The following is a 21003-nucleotide window of genomic DNA, read 5'->3' as shown; positions in this document are numbered from 1 at the left end:
CCATGGAGGGCCATCTCTGGTCCAGGTGCCCAGCGCTGTCTGGGAGGCATCCCTGAGGTAAATGGGACTTGAGTGTCACCACGAAGGGCAGAGGTGGGCTTGAAAGGTGGGGGTAGGGGCAAAGGAAGGAGAAGCGGGAGGAGCAGAGAATTTCCAGAGGGTAGTCCTCCCTGGAGGCCGAGTGCCATGCCCACCAGTCACCCTGCGAGACAAGGTCCATGCCATTACGTCACGCAAAGAAGATGCGTCGCAGAGTGATCCATGACCAAGAAGCTCTGAACTAAAAATGCTGGAGATGCGTGTCACCTCAGGCCCCAGCCACAGTTCCTGGGCACTCTGCACCCTGACAACACTGGGCAGCCAAGGGCCAGCCTCTGCATCTCCCCAGGGCCTTCTCTGGCTAAAGAGCCAAGGAGCTAACATCCCTGGGAGCAGGTCTGAGCCAGAGAGACGAGGGCTCCTTCTCACTCTTGGCAGTGGGTGGCCCAGCAGGACAAAGCCCATGATGCTCTGCTCACAGAAGCATGCTGTCTGAGCTCCTTTCAACCCGTCTCATCCCTCACTTCCTAGCTGGCACTTCCTGAGATCTCTCGCCAGCAAACTCATCTCAGGTGCAGGTTATAGGGTCCCAACCCAAGACAGCTCCTCCGTATGTCAGCTCCCCCTTCAGGGAAGAGGGTGCAGATGTAGGACCCACCTCTGCCATCAGGGAGCGAGGCCATCCAGCTCGCACGCGCGTGGGAGTGGAACAAACGTTATCGTCAGCCCACGTAAAAGAACTAGGAAGGCAAAAGTGTTGGCCAAAACCTACACTACACTTATCACATCCCAACGCTTCCTTTTTCTTATCCAGTGTTTTTGGCTTCCTGTGACATGCTTTCCCCAAAGCCTCAGAATGGAAAAGCTGAGGGCAAAATCCAGACGGCCATCTTCATGTGGCCTACCATCCCAGGCTTCTTTCTCACTCATAGGCCTGGAAAGATGCAGCCCGGGCTTGAGGTTTCTGAACAGGATGCAAAGGCCTTAGAGAAGTCAAATATGTAAATTCTGACAAAATTTCCTGGTACTCCATGTCCCTGACAAGGATTCGAATGCAGCAGAATGAATGAGACCTCAAATCAGTGCAGCCAAGTGTGGAGCGGGGAGCCTGAGCTTCCTCCAGCAGCACTGGGCCAGCTCTTCTCCTTGGATCATGTATTTTCCACAAGTCAATAAATGTTCCAGAAACATTTTTTAAAAAAGAAAAGAGGTTTGAGCGTTTTGTCTAATAAATCTGTGTATAGCTTCATACTTACCCGCTCTGGGTAAGTAAACACCTGTTAGCAGATTAAAGGCACCAGTAAATCCTAAAGAAAGAAAACTGTTTACTTTAGTGTTTTCCAAACTCAACGGACCATGGAAGCTTTTTCTCTGAGTAACATTTATTAAAGTCCTGTAGGACACTGGTGTTCTAGAAATGCATCTTGGGGGAACATTGGACTTCACAGGTCATGCTGTCAATTCCATCAACCAATCACTGTTGAGTGCCCCATGTGACCTGCACGCGGCTCACTGTGGGTAATGAAGCTGTCTGCCAGTGCTCTGGTGTCTTAAACCAGAGTCTTAATCAAGTCTTAATCCAGATGTTTGGCATCCTGAGAAGCATGGAGAAGCCAGCATCCAGTGTTTGTGCTTTGGGGGCATCAGTTATCTCTTTTAAGCATTCCTAAAGTGCCCTGGAGAATAGCCCAATTTCGTATTTGTCCACAAACCAGTCTTTATTTCAACCATAATTGAAAGATTCAGCCACACAAGCACTGCCCGTGTTTCCTGTGGTGGGCAACTGTCATATTCGTCAGACTGACATGGCATCCACTAGCTTAAGTTGACCTGAACCTCAAGAACCTTCTGATAATCTGACCGAAAGTAGCCCCTCCAGTGAGTGAAGCGACTGGTCAGGTCTCTCAGGCTCACAGAAGCTTCCAATGATGACTGCCCTGTGAGGCGGCCACAGACCCGTCACCACGGCCCCTCCCTGTGTCTGGGAAGGCCCCACCTCTTGTCATTGTATAGTCAGAGCCATTACTGTTTGTTTTCTGGTTGTGTGGATCATGCACTATTTAATTTCCTGGTTCTTATCTTTTCCCTACACCCAAGAAAAACAGCCTGGATATCAAGTTGGCCTCAGCATGGATTTATTCTGCCTGGAACGTGGTCCCAGTGAACTGGCACAGAGCTCACACGTCATGAGTGTCCTGCACCTGAGTCTAGTCTGAGATGCAATCCACCCACTTAGTCTTCAGGGGGCTGTACGGTCCCCAGAGGAGGGCGTTGGTGAACCAGATCTCAGACCCAGGGATGCAGGGCTAAGGCCAGAGCTCACCCTCTCGTCCCCATTCACACTTGTCTCAAAGACAGCATGTATGGGGCCAGCCCAGAGGCCAAGTGGTTAGGTTTGCGCACTCCGCTTCGGCGGCCCAGGGTTTTGCCGGTTCGGATTCTGGGCGCGGACATGGCACGGCTCATCAGGTCATGTTGAGGCATCCCATATAGCACAACCAGAGGCACTCACAACTAGAACGTGTAACTATGTACTGGGGGGCTTTGGGGAGAAGAAGGAAAAAAAGAAGATTGGCAGCAGATGTTAGCTCAGGTGCTAATCTTCAAAAAAAAAAGAGACAGCATTTATTAAGCGCTTACCACATACACCTAGGAAAGGATAGTACTTAATTGCCAGCAAAAGTGCTTCCTACTCCATTTTCCAAGAGGATTAGGAAACTTTTCTTTCAAGGCTTAAGTCACTGGCAGCTCTGAGACAGTGCCCATGTGTGTGACAACTTCCCTCTGGAGGCCTCTGGACACCATCCCACAGGGGAAGGAGTGCAGGGGGCAGAGCTCAGGCAGGTGAGGCCAGCTCCTGGTCCCCTAATGGGGAGACTCAAACATGGCAGGCGTCACCCAAGAGGCCATGCCAACAGGAGGGTCCCCTCAGTTATTAACACCAGCTCTCTGGTGCCACTAGTCCCAACTCAGTGACTATTTGTTGAATGACTGAAGGATTGCAGGACCCAGCTTGCAGGGGACCAATGCAAAATAGAAGGAAAGAAGTTCTATTTGTAATGAAACCTGTAACATGCATGGTGGTTAAGAGCTCGGGCCTACCTCCAGAGGCTGCCTCCTCTGCTCGCTGAGACGAGTCACGTGGCCCGCGCCCAGAAGGGCCCATGCTGTGTTTAATGCTCCACTGTCGCCATCTTGAAATTCTTAACGATGTTTGAACGCGGGCCTTGAAGGGGCTGTTCTGGATACGCAGCTGCCCCGCACTTTAGTTCCGCATCTGTAAAATGGGAGTGACGGTGATGGTTGTCTCCTAGGTTATTATAAGAACGAAATGAGGTCTGTGTCGATCAAGTCCTTTGTGCAGTGTCAGACACATAATGAGAGCTGGAAAGGTGCTGCCTTTTCATATTTCTTTCATCCTTCCTTTCTGTCTTCTTCATTTCTGTGTTTCATATTAAAAGAGGGGTGCTTTCTAATGAGGTGAATTGTTTTTTATCCTAAAGGTTTCCCTTTAGAGGGCGGGGGGCCAAGAACTTGAGAAGCTTCTATAGGATCTAGGCTTGCTTCCACATTCCAGGAACCACGACCAGCAGAAGGAGACAGAATCTAAGCCCCCTCCCCGCAAGCCCCTGAAAGTGTGGGATTCCCAGACCCCAGAGCCCCACAGTCAGGCCAGAGCTCTTCCTTTCTCTGTGCACAAGCAGCAGCACTGAGAGACCCAGCCGTCCTTGGATTTCCAATGGGATTTTCTGAACAATTCCAGGAATTGAGAAGTCAGTGGGGAAGTTCATCGGTGGAGCAAGGTCACTGGCCTGGCTCCAGAAGTGTGGCTGCAGATAAGGGCCCTCAGGGCAGGGGCTCACCAGGCTGCAACCACACACAGTCTGCTTTCAGGGCTTCCGTTTGGGGCTGCAGAGTTCAGAGGCCAGGGAAGAAGAGAGCACTGACAACAGATGGTGGGTCTCCACCTCCAGAAAGGCTGCCTTTGCCCTGGAGATAAGGCCTCTAAGGATACAGGTGGAGCGAGGAGCCCAAACACTTTCCATGGCAGCAAACGCGTCACCCTCAGAGCCCAGGATGAGGGTTGTGTGCAGTTTGGTTCCTGACCCACATCGTCATTGTGGATGGAGGGGGTTTGGCTCTTTTCTAAGGGGCCACATTGTGATTTCCGGTGAGGTTTATTTAGAGTCTGTTTATCAATTCAATGTATTCCTGCTGAGGTCTGAAAGAGATTGGCTGGCATTTAGGGAGCATCAGAATCCATTTATTGTGTCCGTGTTCTACAAGCATCACTGATCTGGTGCAGATTCACTTCGCATGTCAACAGGCAACAGCAGGTGTGGATATTAAGTTTTCAGCACCATTAGTTGTAAGAAATAGATGCTGGGAGCGTGTGGCAGGGCCAGGAGAGAGGACTGGAGCCAAGCTTGGCTCTTGTGGATCTGGTTACTAGGCAGACGCTGTGAGCAGTTGACCTCTCTGGGCACCAGTCCATTTCCTGGAAAAGTCTGAGTCCTTGTCAACCAAGGCTGGCCAGGGCTCTTCCAGCTGTACAGGTGTTCTAAGATCTTATGGACACAGCTGGATCATGCTCTCCATGCCCATCAGGGTGGAAGCCCACGCAGAATACATTAACAATGAAGGATCCAAAAAGGAAATTAAAATAATAATTCCATTCACAATAGCATCAAAAAGAATAAAATACTGGGCTGGCCTGGTGGCGTAGCAGTAGGGTTAGCGCACTCTGCTTCAGCAGCCTGGAGTTTGCCAGTTCGGATCCCAGGTGCAGACCTGTGCACCACTTGTCAAGCCATGCTGTGGCAGACGTCCCACATATACAGTAGAGGAAGATAGGCACAGATGCTAGCTCAGGGCCAGTCTTCCTCAGCAAAAAGAGGAAGGTTGGTGGCAGATGTTAGCTCAGGGCTAATCTTCCTCAGCAAAAAGAGGAGGCTTGGTGGCAGATGTTAGCTCAGGGCTAATCTTCCTCAAAAAAAAATAAAATAAAATACTTAGGAATAAACTTAACCTAGGAGGCAAAAGACTTATACACTGATGAGACCAGGAGCCATCTTGCGTTAACCACACTCAGTTATTTGTCTGTTTGAAAAAGTAGTTAGATAAGGCAATGCTAAAGCCAACCCTGCAGATAGCATCTCTGGCACTGGGGTCACCACGGTAACAGGTGGGGTGCTTAAGTTTTTTGGGAACTGAGAGTCAATTCCTTGTCCAGTTCAGGCTGGTTAAGACCACTGATTCACCAAGTGGGGCTGCGAGGATGCCCCATAGGTGACCCTTTGACGTCAGGGGTCCTAAAACTTCACCCTCAGGTCATGATAACGCTGCCATTTTGTGAACATGTCCTGTGAGGAGCTATGAAGCTGGACCACACTTGCGTGGATCATCAATTACCTCACTTCTCCTCACCTCCAATCCTCTGTCTCCACACTTCAGACTGCCTGGCCCTTTCGTCCCATAAACATCTCTGATCCCCATTTTCAGAGAGGTGGATTTGAGATTGGTTCTCCTGTCTCCTCGCTTGGCTGCCTTGTGAATAATCCCTTTCTCTACTGCAAACTCGTCGTCTTGGTGATTGGCATTTTGTGTGGTAGACAAAATGAACCTGGTTTGGTAACACTGAAAACTACAAAATGTTGCCAAAAAAAACCTAAAGAAGACACAAATATAAAGACATTCTGTGTTCATGGATTGGAAGATAATTTTGTAAAGATGTCGTTACTACTTAAAGCAATCTATAGATTCAATGAATCTCTATTTAAATCCCCAGTGGCAATTTTTGCAGAAATAGAACAATCCAACCTAAATTTCATGTGGAATCATGGGACTCCTGCACAGCTAAAACAATCTGAAAAAGGAGAACAAAGTTGGAGGTCTCAGAATTCCTGGTTTCAAAATTTACTACAAAGCTACAGTAATCAAAAGTAGCATACAGACAGACATATAGACAAATGGAATAGAATAGATGGCCCAGAAATAAACCCTCACATATATGGTCAAATGATTTTTGACAATGTTCCAAGACTATTCAATGGAGAAAGGATGGCCTTTTCAACAAATGAAGTTGGGAAAACTGGATAGCCACATGCAAAAGAATAAAGTTGAACCCTTACTTACACCACATACAAAAATTATTTCAAAATGGATCAAAGACCGAAATGTAAGACCTGAAACTATAAAACTCTTGGAGGAAAATATAAAGGAATTCAGTGGCACTGGGCTGGGGACGCCTACACTTGGGGCCCACCGGAACAGGGAAGATGTCCTAACGACCCCCCTCGGCACCCTGACTTACTCTGGCTGGCTCACAGGATGCTGAAAGGAAAGGTCTCTGTCCAGTTGGTCGTCTTGTTATTTTCTCCATCTGTGCTGACGAGGAGACAACCAGGAAGCACTGAAGGGACCTGGGCCAAGATCGTGGGCAGCGTGATCCCGCCCGCTAAGCCTTCACTTTTCTCCTCTCAGGATGTGGTGCTGTCGAGGGGCCACGGGGCAAGCACGAGCATCTTCCTGAGAAGAGAGGCACCCTGGCTCCCTAGACATTTGACAGTGCACCTCAGGGAGGGCTGACCCTGCTCAGAAGTCGTCCATCCCGTTCCCAGGTGGAACCGGCAGCACGTCAGCTGCCAGCAGAGAGGGAGTAGTGCAAACCTACGCACAGGAAGTTGGGCAGGATGTGCTTGGGCCTTGGCCTGCCAAGATTCCAAGGAAAGCCTGAGCATATTTCAGGAGTGGGAAGGACACTGTGCAGAGCCTGGGCCTGTTTCTAGGAGAAGGAGAGGAGATATTCCCAATGTGGAGTGAGAATAGAGGACGAACGAAGGGAATGCCTGAGGGGCTGGCAGGGAGGTTGAGACCTGTGGAGAGCCCTGAACACCAGGAACCAACGTTCAGATAAGTGTAAACGCCGTCCCACTGTTCTTCCTTCTACAGGAAGGCGAGACAGGCTGGACGATTCTTTCCCCGCTCTGTCTTTTGGGAGAGGTTTCCCTTTGTCATGACGCTGCGCACTTGGTGTAAGCAGGTAAGTTGCTGTGTGGTGGGCCCTGAGTCCCCTGGGGGCAGCTCCTGGCAGGACAGCTGCTGGGGGCTGAGGGACAACAGCCTTCTGTCTCATTCATTACACCTCCCAGTCCACACGCCAGCATCTCTGCTCAGGCATTCTCACCTCACCCTGCATCTGAGGTCGAACTGGATCCATATTTCTTTTTGTAGTTGCCAAAAATCATCACCTGCCACAGACAGAGTTGGACTGATTAGATTTGCTTGCATTTTTTATGATCTAACTAAATATTAATAATAGTAAATTGCAAAAAAGAAAATCCTTAGGAGTTCAGACAGGCAGATTTGCAAAATCAATGTGAAGAATGTCAGAGCAGGTTTGCAAAACTCACATGATCAATATTTCCTGCACCCCACAGATCCAGATGCTGAGGACATGCCCAGCCTCACCTGGCTCCCCTCAAGGCTGCGGTGTGCCCATCTAGTTTCTGAGCTTCTTAAGCAATCAGCGCCAGACAGCTGAGACAGATGCGCAGCATTCTCCCCAGGTCAAGAGAGCGAGTTGGGCACCTAGAGGGATCTCTAGGGCCGCGAGACATCTGCACGCTTTCTAGTGTGTCCTGACTACGACGTGGGGAAGGAGCATCTCAGTGTAGTTTTGATTACATTTCTCTTGACTTTCCCTGTGTACGAGAGGCAGTTATTTCTGTTTCCGTCTCTACCTCCCCTGCCGGTCCTGCTGTGGAGTGGTTGGTCTTTTCGTCATTAATGTGCAGTAATGCAACAGGAAGTGAAGACACCATCTGCTTTGATTCTGATGTGTGGTGCAAGTATATTTCATGCTTGGTCCTCCTTTTTAAATTTTATTCATCTTTTCCTTTTTTGACCTACAGATTTCTTCTATCTATCTGTATACGGTCAGCATATTAATCTTTTGTTTTATGGTGTCTTAACGTTTACTCACACTTCTAATCTGCACTCCAAAATTACTCCTTTTTCTAACTCCTATGTTTCCTTCTAGATGTTTCATGGTTTAACTTTTAGCGGGTTTGTGTTTTATATTTAAATGCTCAGTTCAGCCCTGTCAAATTTTGGAGCTACTTGGTCTTAATTCTGTCCTATTTTCTACATGTTTTCTCTTTTACTGCCTGGTTTATGGTTTGTGTGTTCTTCATCTTGGGTGCATGTGCTGCTGATGATTATTTCGGTTCTGGCTCATCTTGCCGTTGCCCTCGTAACACTACTGCTCTGCGGGGTAACGTAGCTCAGATTAGGCAGAACTTACTACTCCACCCGAAGCACCGCCACTTTCTCTACCTCCCTCCATTACCCAATTTTAGTTTATCATGTTATTTAAAAAATTCTCTGGGTTAGCTTCTGTCCTTTTAATACTACTTGATTTTCTCAGCTTTGAATGATTTCTTTTGACCCCCAGGACTCAGTGCTGTGATCTCCGAGGTGTTCAACTTGTCACCAGGAGCTGGTGAGATAGTTTATTTGAAAGGAAAATCCAAAAGCGTACTTAAAAAATCATTAGACTGGGAGGCATGAGCCGTTATGGCATGAGCCAAATGACCTAACGTTGTCAGCTAAAGCCGAGGGGTGTCCTCAGGGTCAGATTGCACAGGAAACAGCGCAGCCCTGGCCTCCCTCTCCACGGGGCGTCTCAGGGGCTCTGGGTCAGCCTAAGCAGAGTGTCACAGGGAGGAGCCCGTCTGGAACGATGCACTCATCCATGCACTCATTCATTCAGAGTACGTTGATCGAGTGCCTACTGTGACGTGCGAGGGATGCAGGATGAACAAACCGGGCCCCTCCCTCACCACCCGCCCCCGCCTTGCACAGGGCTGGGGCCTTCTAGTGGGGTACAGCCAGCACGCAATCAGACGTGGGTAAGGAGTCAAGTAGGTAAATGCTATGAACAAGAATACATAAAGGCGGGGGCTCCAGATGGATGGCGCTGACGTTTGGAGCAGGGAGCTCAGGAACGTAGCCCCAGGAGGTGACGTTGGAGCTCTGGGTGTCCAGAGGTCATAGAACGGGTTTGACTGATGTGACATCTTAGAGTGAGTAACAAAACTTGCTGGAAGAACTAAGTTCCAGCTTCTTCACAGCAGGTCTTATGTAACATCTGGCTTCCTAAAACAGGAGATGGTCAGAAAGAAAGAGTGGACTAGGCATAGGGAGCCCACCAGGGAAGGGTCCTAGGTCAGCAGACGCCAGTCCAGGGAACACTCTAGATCAGTGCCACTGGACAGGCTCCGGGCTGGCCTGGCAGCATCCGGCCTGGTCAGGACAGCCCAGCAGCCTCAGGCTGAAGGGTGTTCAGCAGAAGGCTTTCCCGAGGACACTGCAACAAGACTAGGGGTGCTCCAGGTGAGGGCCAGAGGCTCTGGGACGTGCTGGCTCCACAGCCAGCCTGACTCGGCATAGATGGGGCACAGTAAATATTGGCTGGACAGGTGGGCGATAGCTGTACAGCGCCTTACACGTGAGCAAGAGGCAAAGTCCACGTCAGCTGAACATTGTGTGCAGCGGTGATTTTTGCTGATTTCTGACAGCAGACTGAGCCAACAAAATGGGACCACTATGAAGGGAACAGAGACCTTCTCTTCCCAAGTTTCTGTGGCCTGTTAAGCGATAACGCCCTCTGGATGCTGGCTGTCTGATACCTCACTTTCTTGTGTGTGCTTTTCCACATTGTTTGAATGTTTTATTTGGGCATGTATCATTTAAAAGGGAAGCTCTTTTTCTGAATGCTAACACTCTTGATTTTCATAAAACAAAATCCCGAAGCAGGAAGAAGAGTCATCTCCGTGTGGAACAATCAGGAAAACCTCCAACCACATGGCACTGCTGAGAGCTGGTGACTTCCTACTGTGTCGGAGCAGACGATGCGGCTTGCTCATCACCCAGTGCGTGATGACACAGGCTGTCAGCTAGTGTTAGGGCCTGTGTGGCTGCTAGTTTTCCTAGGAAGGACACAGAAGTCCAGACAAAGGGACCCTTGAGGGAGGGAACACCAGGAATTCATGGCATTTTGTGGAAAACCTTAAAATAGTTTCCTTGGAGTAAAAGTGTTTTGCATCATCAGAAAGTTTCATTTGTCCTTGGGATTCTGTTACCTGATAAACCAAAAAATGAAAACTTATATATTTGTGTGTGTAATATCTTTTCTTTCATGAGTTGCAAAACCAAGTTTTGATGTTGTACAAAATTGTACATGTTTATAGAAAGTACATGATTCAGGGGGAACAGGAATGATTCTAGCCAAACTGAAGGTCACATAGACAATAAGAAAAATCTGAGAGCCCTTGGCTTCTTAGAGGCTAGTGATACTGGGGAAATTCCATTTTCAAGGAAGAGAAGGAAGGAGGGAAGGAAGAGAGGAAAAAGGAAGGAATATATGTATATAATCTGTGTGTAATTGTATGTGTATATATGTGCATCTTTGCATGTGTACATGTATATGTGTGTGTGAATGTGCTTATGTGTATATGTGCGTGTGTATACGTGTATGCATATATGTATATGTGTGTTCATGTGTGTACATCTTTAAGATGCCCTCCTAACCTGGCATCAGCCCCACTCAGGTCTGAATCATACCCACCGCCCTTTTCCCCGGGCACGGAGCTGGCCATTTGCAGGGCTGGTGGAAGAATAAATGAAGCGAGATTTGACTTGGCAGGTTCACGTCATACTTTTGGCAAATTCGTCTCTCACGCTTTCTCACATAATGTCCATCAGATTTCCAGACTCCTTTCCTGAGGAAGCCCTGCCTGTTCTGGTGTGGTTTTGTGGGAACTAACCTTGAGACACCTGGCAACTCAGCCCTAAGGAAATGTAAGCCCCTGGACAGGCCGCTATATCTTGCAGAGAGACCTGCCGCAGACTCAGGCAGATGAGCCATTCTGAAGACGGAGCTCTTTCTCCAGGCCTGTCAGACTCCATTTCCCGTATGTAAGGGCCTCAGAGGTCAGGGCTGCTTACTCTGGGCACAGACTGCCCCTGCAGGGCTGCAGGAGGGAGTAGAGCTTGTGCCTTCCCAAATTCAAGGCGTCTACCTGGGTTACCCAAAGCTCAGATGCCCAGTTCCAGAGTGAACGGTGGGCGGGCTGGACCACAAGCAGGCAGCACTGGCCTCAGGCCCAAACAGGAGACGTGCTCAGGAACCCAGTAACGCACCCACCATATCATTTCTCTTTCTTCAAAACTGTGTTTACCAAAGTGTGCTCCACAGAACAAAAGTCCTTTGAGATGCTATGGGGAATACAAAAGTTTCCTCGTCCCAGGAAATTTTGGAAAATACACTCTCTGGGCTTGGAGATCCAGCACGCACCCTAGGCTCGCAAAGGCTCCAAGGAGACCTCAGCATGCTAAAATCACTGCCCCAGAACAGCTAACTGCCACACAGCCTTTCCCCAACTCTCTGAGGTGGATGCTGCTGTAACGGGACCCCCCAAACGTTCTCTCAGTGCGGCCCAGGAAGCCAGCCAGCCCCAGGTAGGGGCTGCAGCTCCCTGCAGGCAGAAAAATGTTGCTCAGACAACCCAGATTCCCCTGAACTTCCAGGGCTGCCATGTCAATAACCCCCCATTCATTAGTGGGTACCCCATGGGCTGGACCGGGGCGGGGGGTGTTGCAGGTGGAGGATGCTGGAGGCTGGGAGGGCTCTTGAGGATCCTGCAAGAGGACAAATGAAAGATGACAGCAACAGGGTTGAAGGTAAAGGAAAGATAGAGCGAGTGCGAGGATGTCGCACTGAGGAAGAGGGCTAGTAAGCAGAGCACGTGCTCAAGGGCCAGGTAACCACCAACAAATGGGCACCAATGGGAACACTGGATCAGTACAAAGACAGACAGTGCCCCGATCCTGGCCTGGCACAGTCACTGGGGGTGCGAGAGCTATATGGTTCATTTGACTCATCACGGTTTTATTTATGTATTTATTTACTTATTCACTTATTTATTTATTTATTAAGATTGGCCCTGAGCTAACATCTGTTTCCAATCTTTTTTTTTCCTCCCCAAAGCCCCCTAGCACATAGTTGTGTATTCTAGTTGTAGCTCCTTCCAGCTCTGCCATGTGGGACACCCCCTCAGCATGGCTTGATGAGCAGTCCTAGGTCCGTGCCCAGGATCCAAACAGGCAAAACTCCAGGCCACCCAAGCGGAGCCTGCAAAGTTAACCACTAAGCCACAGGGCCGGCCTCCCCACACAGTTTTATACTGGTAAAATAAGCAAAATTAAGTTAAAATCTGAGTAAGAACATCTTGTTTAAGAAAGTAGAAATGCGCAATTTGTTCGTGAAAGTTTTCCACAAAAATAGCTTTTATAATGTTGGGAACGCTTGATCTAAATGAAAAATAGACTTAGGGAAAACAGAGCTTGAGTGAGTAATGAATAACTATCATTTTGTCCATTCAATAATGTATTAACATGACAGATATAAACTGATTGCATTTCATTTGAATAATTTGAATCATATCATCAATTCTGTGAAGAATGAAAAGGTCATCCATAACGAGCCAATTGCTTACTCCTTCCAGTATGTGACCACCTCCTACAGCCTCTGGCATCTATCAGGTGTCTAACAGATGCTTAGTAAATAAACATTATTGGACAAATGAAAGCACTCATCCAAGATCTCAAGGAAATAATAGAGCCATATAAGATGTGGCTCTTTCTCTTGGAGGATCAGGTTGATCTCAACAATTCCTCCACTTCCCAGAAGCCAAACGACTCAGCGAGAGGTCTCCTTATCAGAGCCAAATCGCCTCTGGGCAGAGCCAAGATAAACCCAACATAATCTAGATGAACTTGTCCTTTCAGACCACACAGATTTGCAAAATCTTCCTCCCAGGACCCGGGTAACATCTGCTCCTAGTAGTCAAGCAATCAATTTAAGGGCATCCCACACAGTTACGGCCACGTTCTTGTCTTTTCTCTGCATGCGCTCTCCTGTCCTCAGGAAGGGGCAGGTATCAGGGCATGGACCACTTCCGATGTTCAGGACTTGGGACTAGTCTGGGCCGGGGCAGGATGGGCTTTGGAATCAGTGAGTATCTGGGTAAGAAGGGCATTCTGAAAAGAAAATCAAGGAGACAAATTCACTGTGCAGAACTGCAAAGGCCAAAGAGAAACATAGAAGAATTTATATGGATGTTGAGAGAAAAATATCAGTTACCATCCCTCTTCTCCCTTTCATCATCCCCGATCACTCCAAGCCAAGCATCCAGCCAGCAACCAACAATTAAAGGCACTTCCCAGTGCAAAGTTATCCCAAACCCTAGGAGAAATAACCTTTTAGGAGTGGAGCAATGAGCTGAACTCCCTTTCCTTCCCTTTGGCAAACTTTAGGAGTGCTGGTGTACAAGCACGATAATGGGGCTCCACTCACACAGGTTCCAGTGCAGAGGAGTTGGTCTGGGGACCAGGAATCTGCATCCTTGTTACTGCCCAAGGCGGGCCATCTGCTCTCCACAAGACATGCGAATAGTTGAAAGGGAAGATGGTAGGAGAGAAAGGGTTTTATTACAGCCTGTTAGCAAGGGGGAAGATGGTCGACTAACGTCCAAAAGAACCATCTTACAGAACAAAGACTAGAGGCCAGTTATGTACGGGCTGGTCTCTGGGTGGGGGCAGACATCTCCTCTTAGTTCTTGATAATCTTTTGTTTTACTGGATATGCATCAGAGACTGGAGCAATGCTCTATACTCTGATTTAGTTTACAGATAATAAGAACAAAATCTTTAATATGTATAGTAAAGATTACTGCTTACGTGAATGGTGCCCACAACTCCCCCCACTGGCAGCGGTAACCCAGCGTGATCACATGCTGGTAAGGGCAGCAGGGTCATCGTTGTTTGTCCGGCTACTTCCAGATGAATGGGGTCGGGGTAGAGGGACCATCAAACGGAGCAGAGTCACTTGTGTTTTGCCACCTATGACTCTGCAGAGGGAGGTGACGAGTCACTGACACAGACCGTTTGGAGATTGTTTTAGAAATACACTTGATCCCCAGTTTAATTATAAGGACTAGCCCTAGCCACCACACCAGAGATTTCAGTTGTCATTGATGATGGCTACCAGCAAAGACTCTCTGCCTGGGGTCATCACATTCCTAAGGAACTCAAAAGAATAAAGTTAATCAACTTAGAGCAGCTGGGAGGGGCCTTAAAATCCACAGAGCATTTCTGCATTAGTTAATCAGAGTCCATTCAAAGTTACAGTATGGTTTCTTTTCTACAATATGGCGTCCCTTCTGTCAGCCTCCTGTTGAGCCAGTATCATCCTTAGAATACACCCCAGGAGACATGGAGGCCAGCAGCTCTGTGCCAGCACCGTAAGTAACACCTGGGGTCAATTCTGAGGCTGTGTCAGCTCCCAATCCATGGACTCTTTCCTCTCCAAAGGACAGCTGCTGGGGTGGGCCAGTCCTGCAGAGGCCTGCGTGCCCTCACAGCAAAGGACCATGTCCGGGAACCGTCCTGCTGCAGTAAGCCTGAAGGTACTGCATGTGACCAGATGGAGCAGGTCTCCTTGGGCCCATTTTGTGATGGGAAAATGGAGTTCCCTTCCACAATCCATTCTGCTTTAGATAAAATCCTTCCCATCTCCCAGGAGCTGAGAACCAAGAAGAGGGTCGGCCAGGACTGAGACGGTGAGGAGTCTCCGCTCACTCATCAAGGACTGCTCAGTTTGCAGGGAAGAGAAAGAAGATCTTGGAAGCAGATGCAGGCCTGTTTGGGGCAGGAAGCATTGAGGCATCCTGGGGGAAGCCCTCCCTCTTCCAAAATTGGGAAAACAAGGCCCAGGGGTAGATAATGCACCCACGGGCCAGAGCTAACCTGTGGTTAGACCAGGACACTGATTTCTCATCTGGAGCTGCTTTCAGTACCGAGCAAGCGCTTTCTCCACTCGTGGGCACAGAAGCCAATACTGTGTACATCGGTCTTTGAGGGAAGAAAGTTTATTACGCAATCGATTGGTAAGGAGACGGGAGGCCAGGCTCTCAACTCTGTCTCCCTGATCCAGGATATGGCGTAGGGTTTAAGGGATCAGGGAGGGCAGGCTGGAATGCAGAAGCACTGGCAGGATGAGTTTCGACAGGTAGATCAAAACTTTCTCTTCTGTGCAGACTGCTGACTGGCTGGCTAGCCGTGAAGTGTAGGCTCAGCATCCTGTTGTTAGGACTAGCTCAGCACAGTAAACCAGGTAAAGGTCATCATGTAGATGAAAGTCATTGCCTTATCTGCTGATAAGCGTTTCTAGAGATTTGGTCATCCTCTCCTTCCTGCCACGCTTACAAACGGAGATTTCTCTTATAAATGTAAATTTTCCTTACAAATGGGCGACTTCTACTAGATTTTCAGAGCTTTTCCCTGTGTCTGCGCTTTCTTAAAAATAATCAGCCTAAAATAATTCTTATGCCAAAGAGGTGTATTTTGGGGTGACGCATTCTGTTCCCGGTCTGCGGTTGCATTTTCTCTGGCACACTGCCTCCTCCCTGAAACTACCCGGGCTCATTGGCTCACAGTGAGCCTGCGACCCCAGAGAAAGCTTCTGTCACTGTCCCACTATGATCAGGAAATAGAAGGGAAGCAGGCAGGAGAGTGTGGTGTGGTGCATTTTAGAAAGATTTCTTTAAAAGTGGTTACAGCCTGAGAAAAATTTACATCCATGCCAGTGGAGTGGAATTGATGACGTAAATTCGTTGACATGGAAGACGTTCATAATGTGTTTTCCACGGAAAAGCTTGAGGTAGTCAAGTTTCCCAGCATTACTCCACTGCGGCACCGACACGCACGGTCACGCCTGCGCTCACAGAAACGCCCAGCAAAGCGCCAGAAAGGAGCCGTGTCAACCTGGTGATAGCAATTTGTTTCTAGGTGGTGGACTTTAGGGGAATTTATTTATTTTGTCTTGGTTTTGCTCATTGTATTGCTAATTTTCTTCTGACAAATGTGTATCGCTTATGCAACGTCTTTTTTGAAAATAACTTGGAAACAAGCCTAGGCTTTGTTACTTGTTTGAAGTACTAAGCTTCAGTCCTCTAGAACACTCATTTGTCTGAGAGATTGTCCCCCAGAACTAACCCCATGATGAGGTGTTCAGCCTCGTCCCCCACCCAGGCCTCAGAACTTCTTTGCTGGATTCTGACTCCAGTGAGTGACTAATGTGACAAGGGTGACAAGGGGTGACTCATAAGGACCAAGAAAGTGGCATCATGTGCAAGACCGGAAGTTGCCACAGTCTTCTCGCTGGGGCTCCATGTGTGGTCTGCACAGCCAGGGCTCCTCAGCTTCACCCTCCCCTCTGAGGTGGATCCGCTGGGGAAACCTCAGGACGGGAGTCTGTTGTAAGGGCAGTAAGTCATCGAGGCCACTCAGTGTTTGGTTGTCAAAACAAAGGGCAGTGCTAGGTGGACAGCCTGAGGAGGAGGCTGCGGGACTCCGCAGACCTGTGACAGCATGCCATGTCAGTGGGACGGGGAGCTCACATTGTGCTTCCATTCCTGACCCCTGTCACCCTGAATGCTGCCTCATCACACTGTTCGTGACACGTTTGCTAAATGAGTGAGAGGCCAAATAAGTGACTTCCCTCGAACTCCTTACCTGATGTGGTAATTTCCTTTGCAACACATCTCACTGGTGGGTTGCTCAGCCTTCTCTTGAATGCTTCTGGAGACGGGTGCTCACTCCCACATGTGGAAAGCCGTGGCAATTTTGACAGTTGTATCTGTTAGCAAGACCTTTTCCTTCTAGTTAGAGAAGTGGTTCTCACACCTGAAGGTGAGTCCCCTGCAGGGCTTGTCAAAGCACAGACGGTTGGGCCCCGCCCCGAGAGTGTCTGGTCTGGCCGGTTTGGGTTGGGCCCAAGGATCTGCATTTCCCAAAAGATGCTGATGCAGCGGGTTCCAGTACGGCACCTTGAAGACCAGTGGTCTTCCGACAGACTCTTTCATGTTTTCCTTTACTTCTACCCCACTCTCAGAGTCTTTGGGGAAAAGGCAGAGTCCCAGAAAACAAAACCACCCACACGCTCTCACTCACACACTCACACACCTTCACTCTCACACACCTGCACACCCACGCACACCATCTCTCTCACACACACACCCTCACTCTCACACATATCTCGCTCACATACGTATCATTCATGTATCACACTGTCACTCTCTCTCACACACACCCCACCCGTGTCCCTGGCTTTACTCTCTGCGGCTCTGCGGGACGAGCCCCTCCCTGTTGTACGCACGTCAGCTTAACTGTGGCTGTGGCTCTCACTCTCCTTGCACCTCCTTGACGGACCTCTTACAGAGCAAACAACGCAGCCAGGAAACCACCGGCGGAAGACGACCGTGCTCTGCCCAGGGTCCAGGACCCGCCACGAGGTCTGGGCAGAGCTTAGACGCCAGATCAGTGGTCCTGCCGCTGGCCGACTTCCTCTTTCCTGGGTCACCGCGAGGGCAGTGAGTGCTTTTGCCTCAACAGTGACCTGCTGCCCAGCTTCCACCTGTGGTTCTGCATGTCCGTGACTGTGTCCTTCAAAGGCTCAGAGTGGGATGGTGGTATGCGGTGGAGGACGAGATCTTACTATGGCATCTGATGGCCACCACAGGGACCTGGGACAGAGATGGCCACCATCCAACTGGGGTGGCTCATCTGTGCTCCCTGACTGTGCCCTTCCCAAGCATAACTCCTACTCAGCCGGTGCAGGCGCCACGCTGGGGAGTATGTTGGGGTAGGCCCCCCACATTAGCAGCTAGCGGCTACAGGCATGTCTTCGAGAGGGACAGTCCAGGAGGCAGTCTGCCTGTTTCCTGGGGTCTCTGAAAACCCAGCCTTCCTGCCATGTTCCCCACATGACTTCTTGCCCCTCACCTGCTCCCAGGATCACCTCCCAGACTCCCTTCTCTCCAGTCCTTTCTCAGTAAATGTTGGCTAAATGAGTGAATGACCAAATAGTGACTTGGCTTGAACTCCGTCTGACGAGTGAAGTGCTTTAGGAAACAGACCCCTTGCAGGAAACTTTAGGCAGAGCCAAGTCCACCTGGGCTGCAGACCCTCAAAGACAGGACCCACCAGCTGCACAAGTTCTAACCTGCTCAGGGCCCAGGACCAAGCTCTCTCAAGAACTGCATCCTCCCCGGCAGGCGGAGGGCGCTGGGTCTAACCTTGACATCTCAGGAGTTTATTTGGCCTAGCTGGAAGTTGACTCACTACCCTTGTTAGACAAGGTAAAATCTTTGTTTCTAACCTTCAGGTCACCCTACTGGGCGCTGCCAAGTTCTCGGAACCCATGCCCTAAATGTACAGCCAGGACAGGCCTGGTGTCCACACACGATTTGCACCTGAGAGCGCTGGCCAGACTCACGATGCATCATCCCATCTGCCTGTGCTTCTCTTCATGTTTTATGTGTCCTAGAGAGAGGTGGTCACTTTACACAGTGATTTTCTGTGGCACTTCGCTTAACCTGCAGTGGTCCTGCTCAAAGACTAGAAAATCTGCAGGGAGAAATAGAAGGAAGAAACCAGAGCATCCGGCATTAGCTTAGATGGTAAAGATGGCTGGAGCAGGAATTTTCCAAGGCCTGACCCCATTCTGATGCACCCCTTATACCCCCAGCAGGCAGTGCTAACTCTGCCCCTCAGAATCCTTCTCAACATCCAGCTCTAAGCTTCTCCTTCAGTCTCCTAGAGCTGGCTCCTGAGAGGAGGCACAGCCCTTTTGCTGGACCTTCGAAAATTCAGCTGAATCTAGTACACCAGGGGCTGTGCGAGGTACATGGAGCCCTGCCCTCCAGGAACTATGAAGATATACAACCAAGAGGATAAAGACTTAAAAGGCGCTGTGACAGATCTCAAGGGGCAGAGAGAGGGCCCAACCACAGGGGAATGCCTTGAGTATGAGCTGGCCCCTAAAATGCATCTCCAGTGAGGTTCGGGCCTGAGAGGATTTGTTTGGCCCAGAGCTACATTTGTGACCCATGAGCAGGCGGGGACACCTGCTGCCCCTTTAGGCTGACCACACAGAGGATGCAGGACTCCACCCCATCCCCAAGGCCAGGAATCTGTGCACAGGGGACTAGTATGAGTTGCCAATAACCAGCAGCCACCTTCAGGCTCACATACCAAAGGTGAGCAGCACGGGGTCCACAATGCCCCTGGGATGGATGATGACGGTGCCTACTGCTCTCCTGCCACTGGGTGTGACTTACCGATGCCCAGCCAGTCAGTGGGCAGCAAGACCCTGACCCTCTCCACAGGCAACTCCAGAAGGAAGCAGGTCCAGTACCTCCAAGATGAGGAGGGTGAAGCCCCCTCCTTCTCTGTGAGTATGAGACATCCCTCGCGGAGGTGTTGAGAGCTGAGCCCTGTCCTCCTGCCATTCGGGGAGGACAGAACAGCCCTGAAGCTCACCTTTGCTCTTCTGTTAAAGGCCCACTCAATTAGAGGAAAAGGAACCTGCTCTTGATTCCATTCTTACAACTCAAAGGTTGGTCTTTAACCAGAATGACGTGGACCAAGAGAAGATCCCCTCCCACACACACACCCACTGGTACCCCACACCTGGCCTTGCCCTCTGCGGTGGCTACTGAAAACCCTTAGAGAATAGGTCCCCTGCTTTTTAAGCACTGGGCGTGGGGAGGGCCCTCCCAGAGCTGTGAGGTCCTCCCAGGAGAGTAGCCTCAGCTGGGGATGCTGGGCCCCTGGAGAACTCTACCCAAAGCTCCTTGACTCAGGAAAACCAAGGTCTCTGTCTTTGCGCCTGCTGGAATCCTGCTGCCCGTCATTCAGCCTGGACTGGGGACACAGCCACTGTGAGGCGTACATCAGTTTCAGCACAAGAGCTCTCTGCCCAGACCCCTGCTGGCCTGACCTTGCCTTCCTTTAATCCGGGAACTTACTCTTGCCTTGCCGTAGGAGGAAGCGATGTGGTCTGAGCCAGTGTGGACAGGCAGCTTAGTGAGCCTCCTTGCACTCCTGCAGGGGACTAAGGTTGAGTTATGGCCCAAGGCCTGTCTGTTTTACCTACAACTGTCTCAGTTATCTCTTCTGCAAAGTAGACCACTCCCAAATTTAGAGCTTAAAACAACAGTAATTGTTACTTCTTACAAGTGTGGGTTGGCTGTCCGTGTGGCTCTTTCGCTGAGCATGTTGCTGGCTGTGGCTGCATCATCAGGGGCTAACCAGGGGTGGAACATCCAAGATGGTGCTCGCGCCATGGGGAATGGCCAGCAGGCTGCCTCAGCCAGGACTCGGTGTAGTGTCGGGATTGGCACTGCATGTGCCAAACTTCATGGCAGCTCAGGACTCCCAAAGCACAAACAAGGAAGCCACCAGGCCTTCCACAGGCTTAGGCCCAGAAGTGACAGTCACTTCAGCTGCATTCTCTCGGTCATGAGGCCAGTCCAGATTCACTATGGGAGGGGACAACACAAGAGCATCAATACTAGAAAGCCATCTTTGGACAATTTTCCTCTCAGTGTCTCGAGTCTGAAAACAAACCCCAGTTCCCACTAAAAGAGATGAGAGCTGTGTAAACAGCAGGAGCCAACGATATTATCATGGGGCCACTTGTTCTGAGGAATTGTAAAAACACTAGGAAAAGACAATTTCTCATCTTAGCTACCTAAAAATTCTATTACAGTTTTGTTATATTCTTGAGGAAACTGACCAGGGTTTTATCCTTGGAAAACATCTCGTTATGTGCCAAATGCCACCAAACCAGCGACTCTCTTTACAGGAAGCACTTGCATCGGGGGACATGCTGTTCTTTTCTGCTGTGGTCACCGTGTGTCAGCCTGTGACGTAGGTCTCCCACCCAAGTGGGCAGAGGCAGCGTGTTGCAGTCAGCTGGGCTGCTGTTCAGACTAGCGTAAGATCTGAGGTCACTTAGCTAAGACTGGCTAGAAACAGCAGCTGTTAGTCAAAAGC

General features: G+C 49.7%; 3 long non-coding RNA genes across 4 annotated transcripts; 1 reads left to right on the top strand and 2 right to left on the bottom strand.

Annotated features, from left to right (window-relative positions):
- Positions 1–1403: 1403 nt before the first annotated feature.
- On the bottom strand, positions 1404–6663 carry LOC102147747 (uncharacterized). Of its 2 annotated transcripts, none has more exons than XR_011430966.1 (3): positions 6353–6663; positions 3142–5026; positions 1404–2581 (listed from the first exon to the last, which is right to left on the bottom strand). It is a non-coding gene; the product is annotated as an uncharacterized lncRNA (long non-coding RNA). The 2 variants fall into 2 exon arrangements; XR_011430967.1 differs by having other exon boundaries at positions 3142–5022; positions 6353–6657.
- Positions 6664–6950: 287 nt separating this feature from the next.
- LOC102147778 (uncharacterized) lies at positions 6951–10210 on the top strand. Its single transcript, XR_001379408.3, has 2 exons — positions 6951–7081; positions 9856–10210. It is a non-coding gene; the product is annotated as an uncharacterized lncRNA (long non-coding RNA).
- A 1780-nt stretch (positions 10211–11990) lies between these two features.
- On the bottom strand, positions 11991–17284 carry LOC138920062 (uncharacterized). The gene is made up of 2 exons (XR_011430702.1): positions 16678–17284; positions 11991–13143 (listed from the first exon to the last, which is right to left on the bottom strand). It is a non-coding gene; the product is annotated as an uncharacterized lncRNA (long non-coding RNA).
- Positions 17285–21003: the final 3719 nt, after the last annotated feature.

Source organism: Equus caballus, chromosome 22 (genome assembly GCF_041296265.1).
Source record: "Equus caballus isolate H_3958 breed thoroughbred chromosome 22, TB-T2T, whole genome shotgun sequence".
NCBI lineage: Eukaryota > Metazoa > Chordata > Mammalia > Perissodactyla > Equidae > Equus > Equus caballus.
Note: the sequence above shows the minus strand (reverse complement) of the source record. Positions and strands in the feature narration are given on the sequence as shown.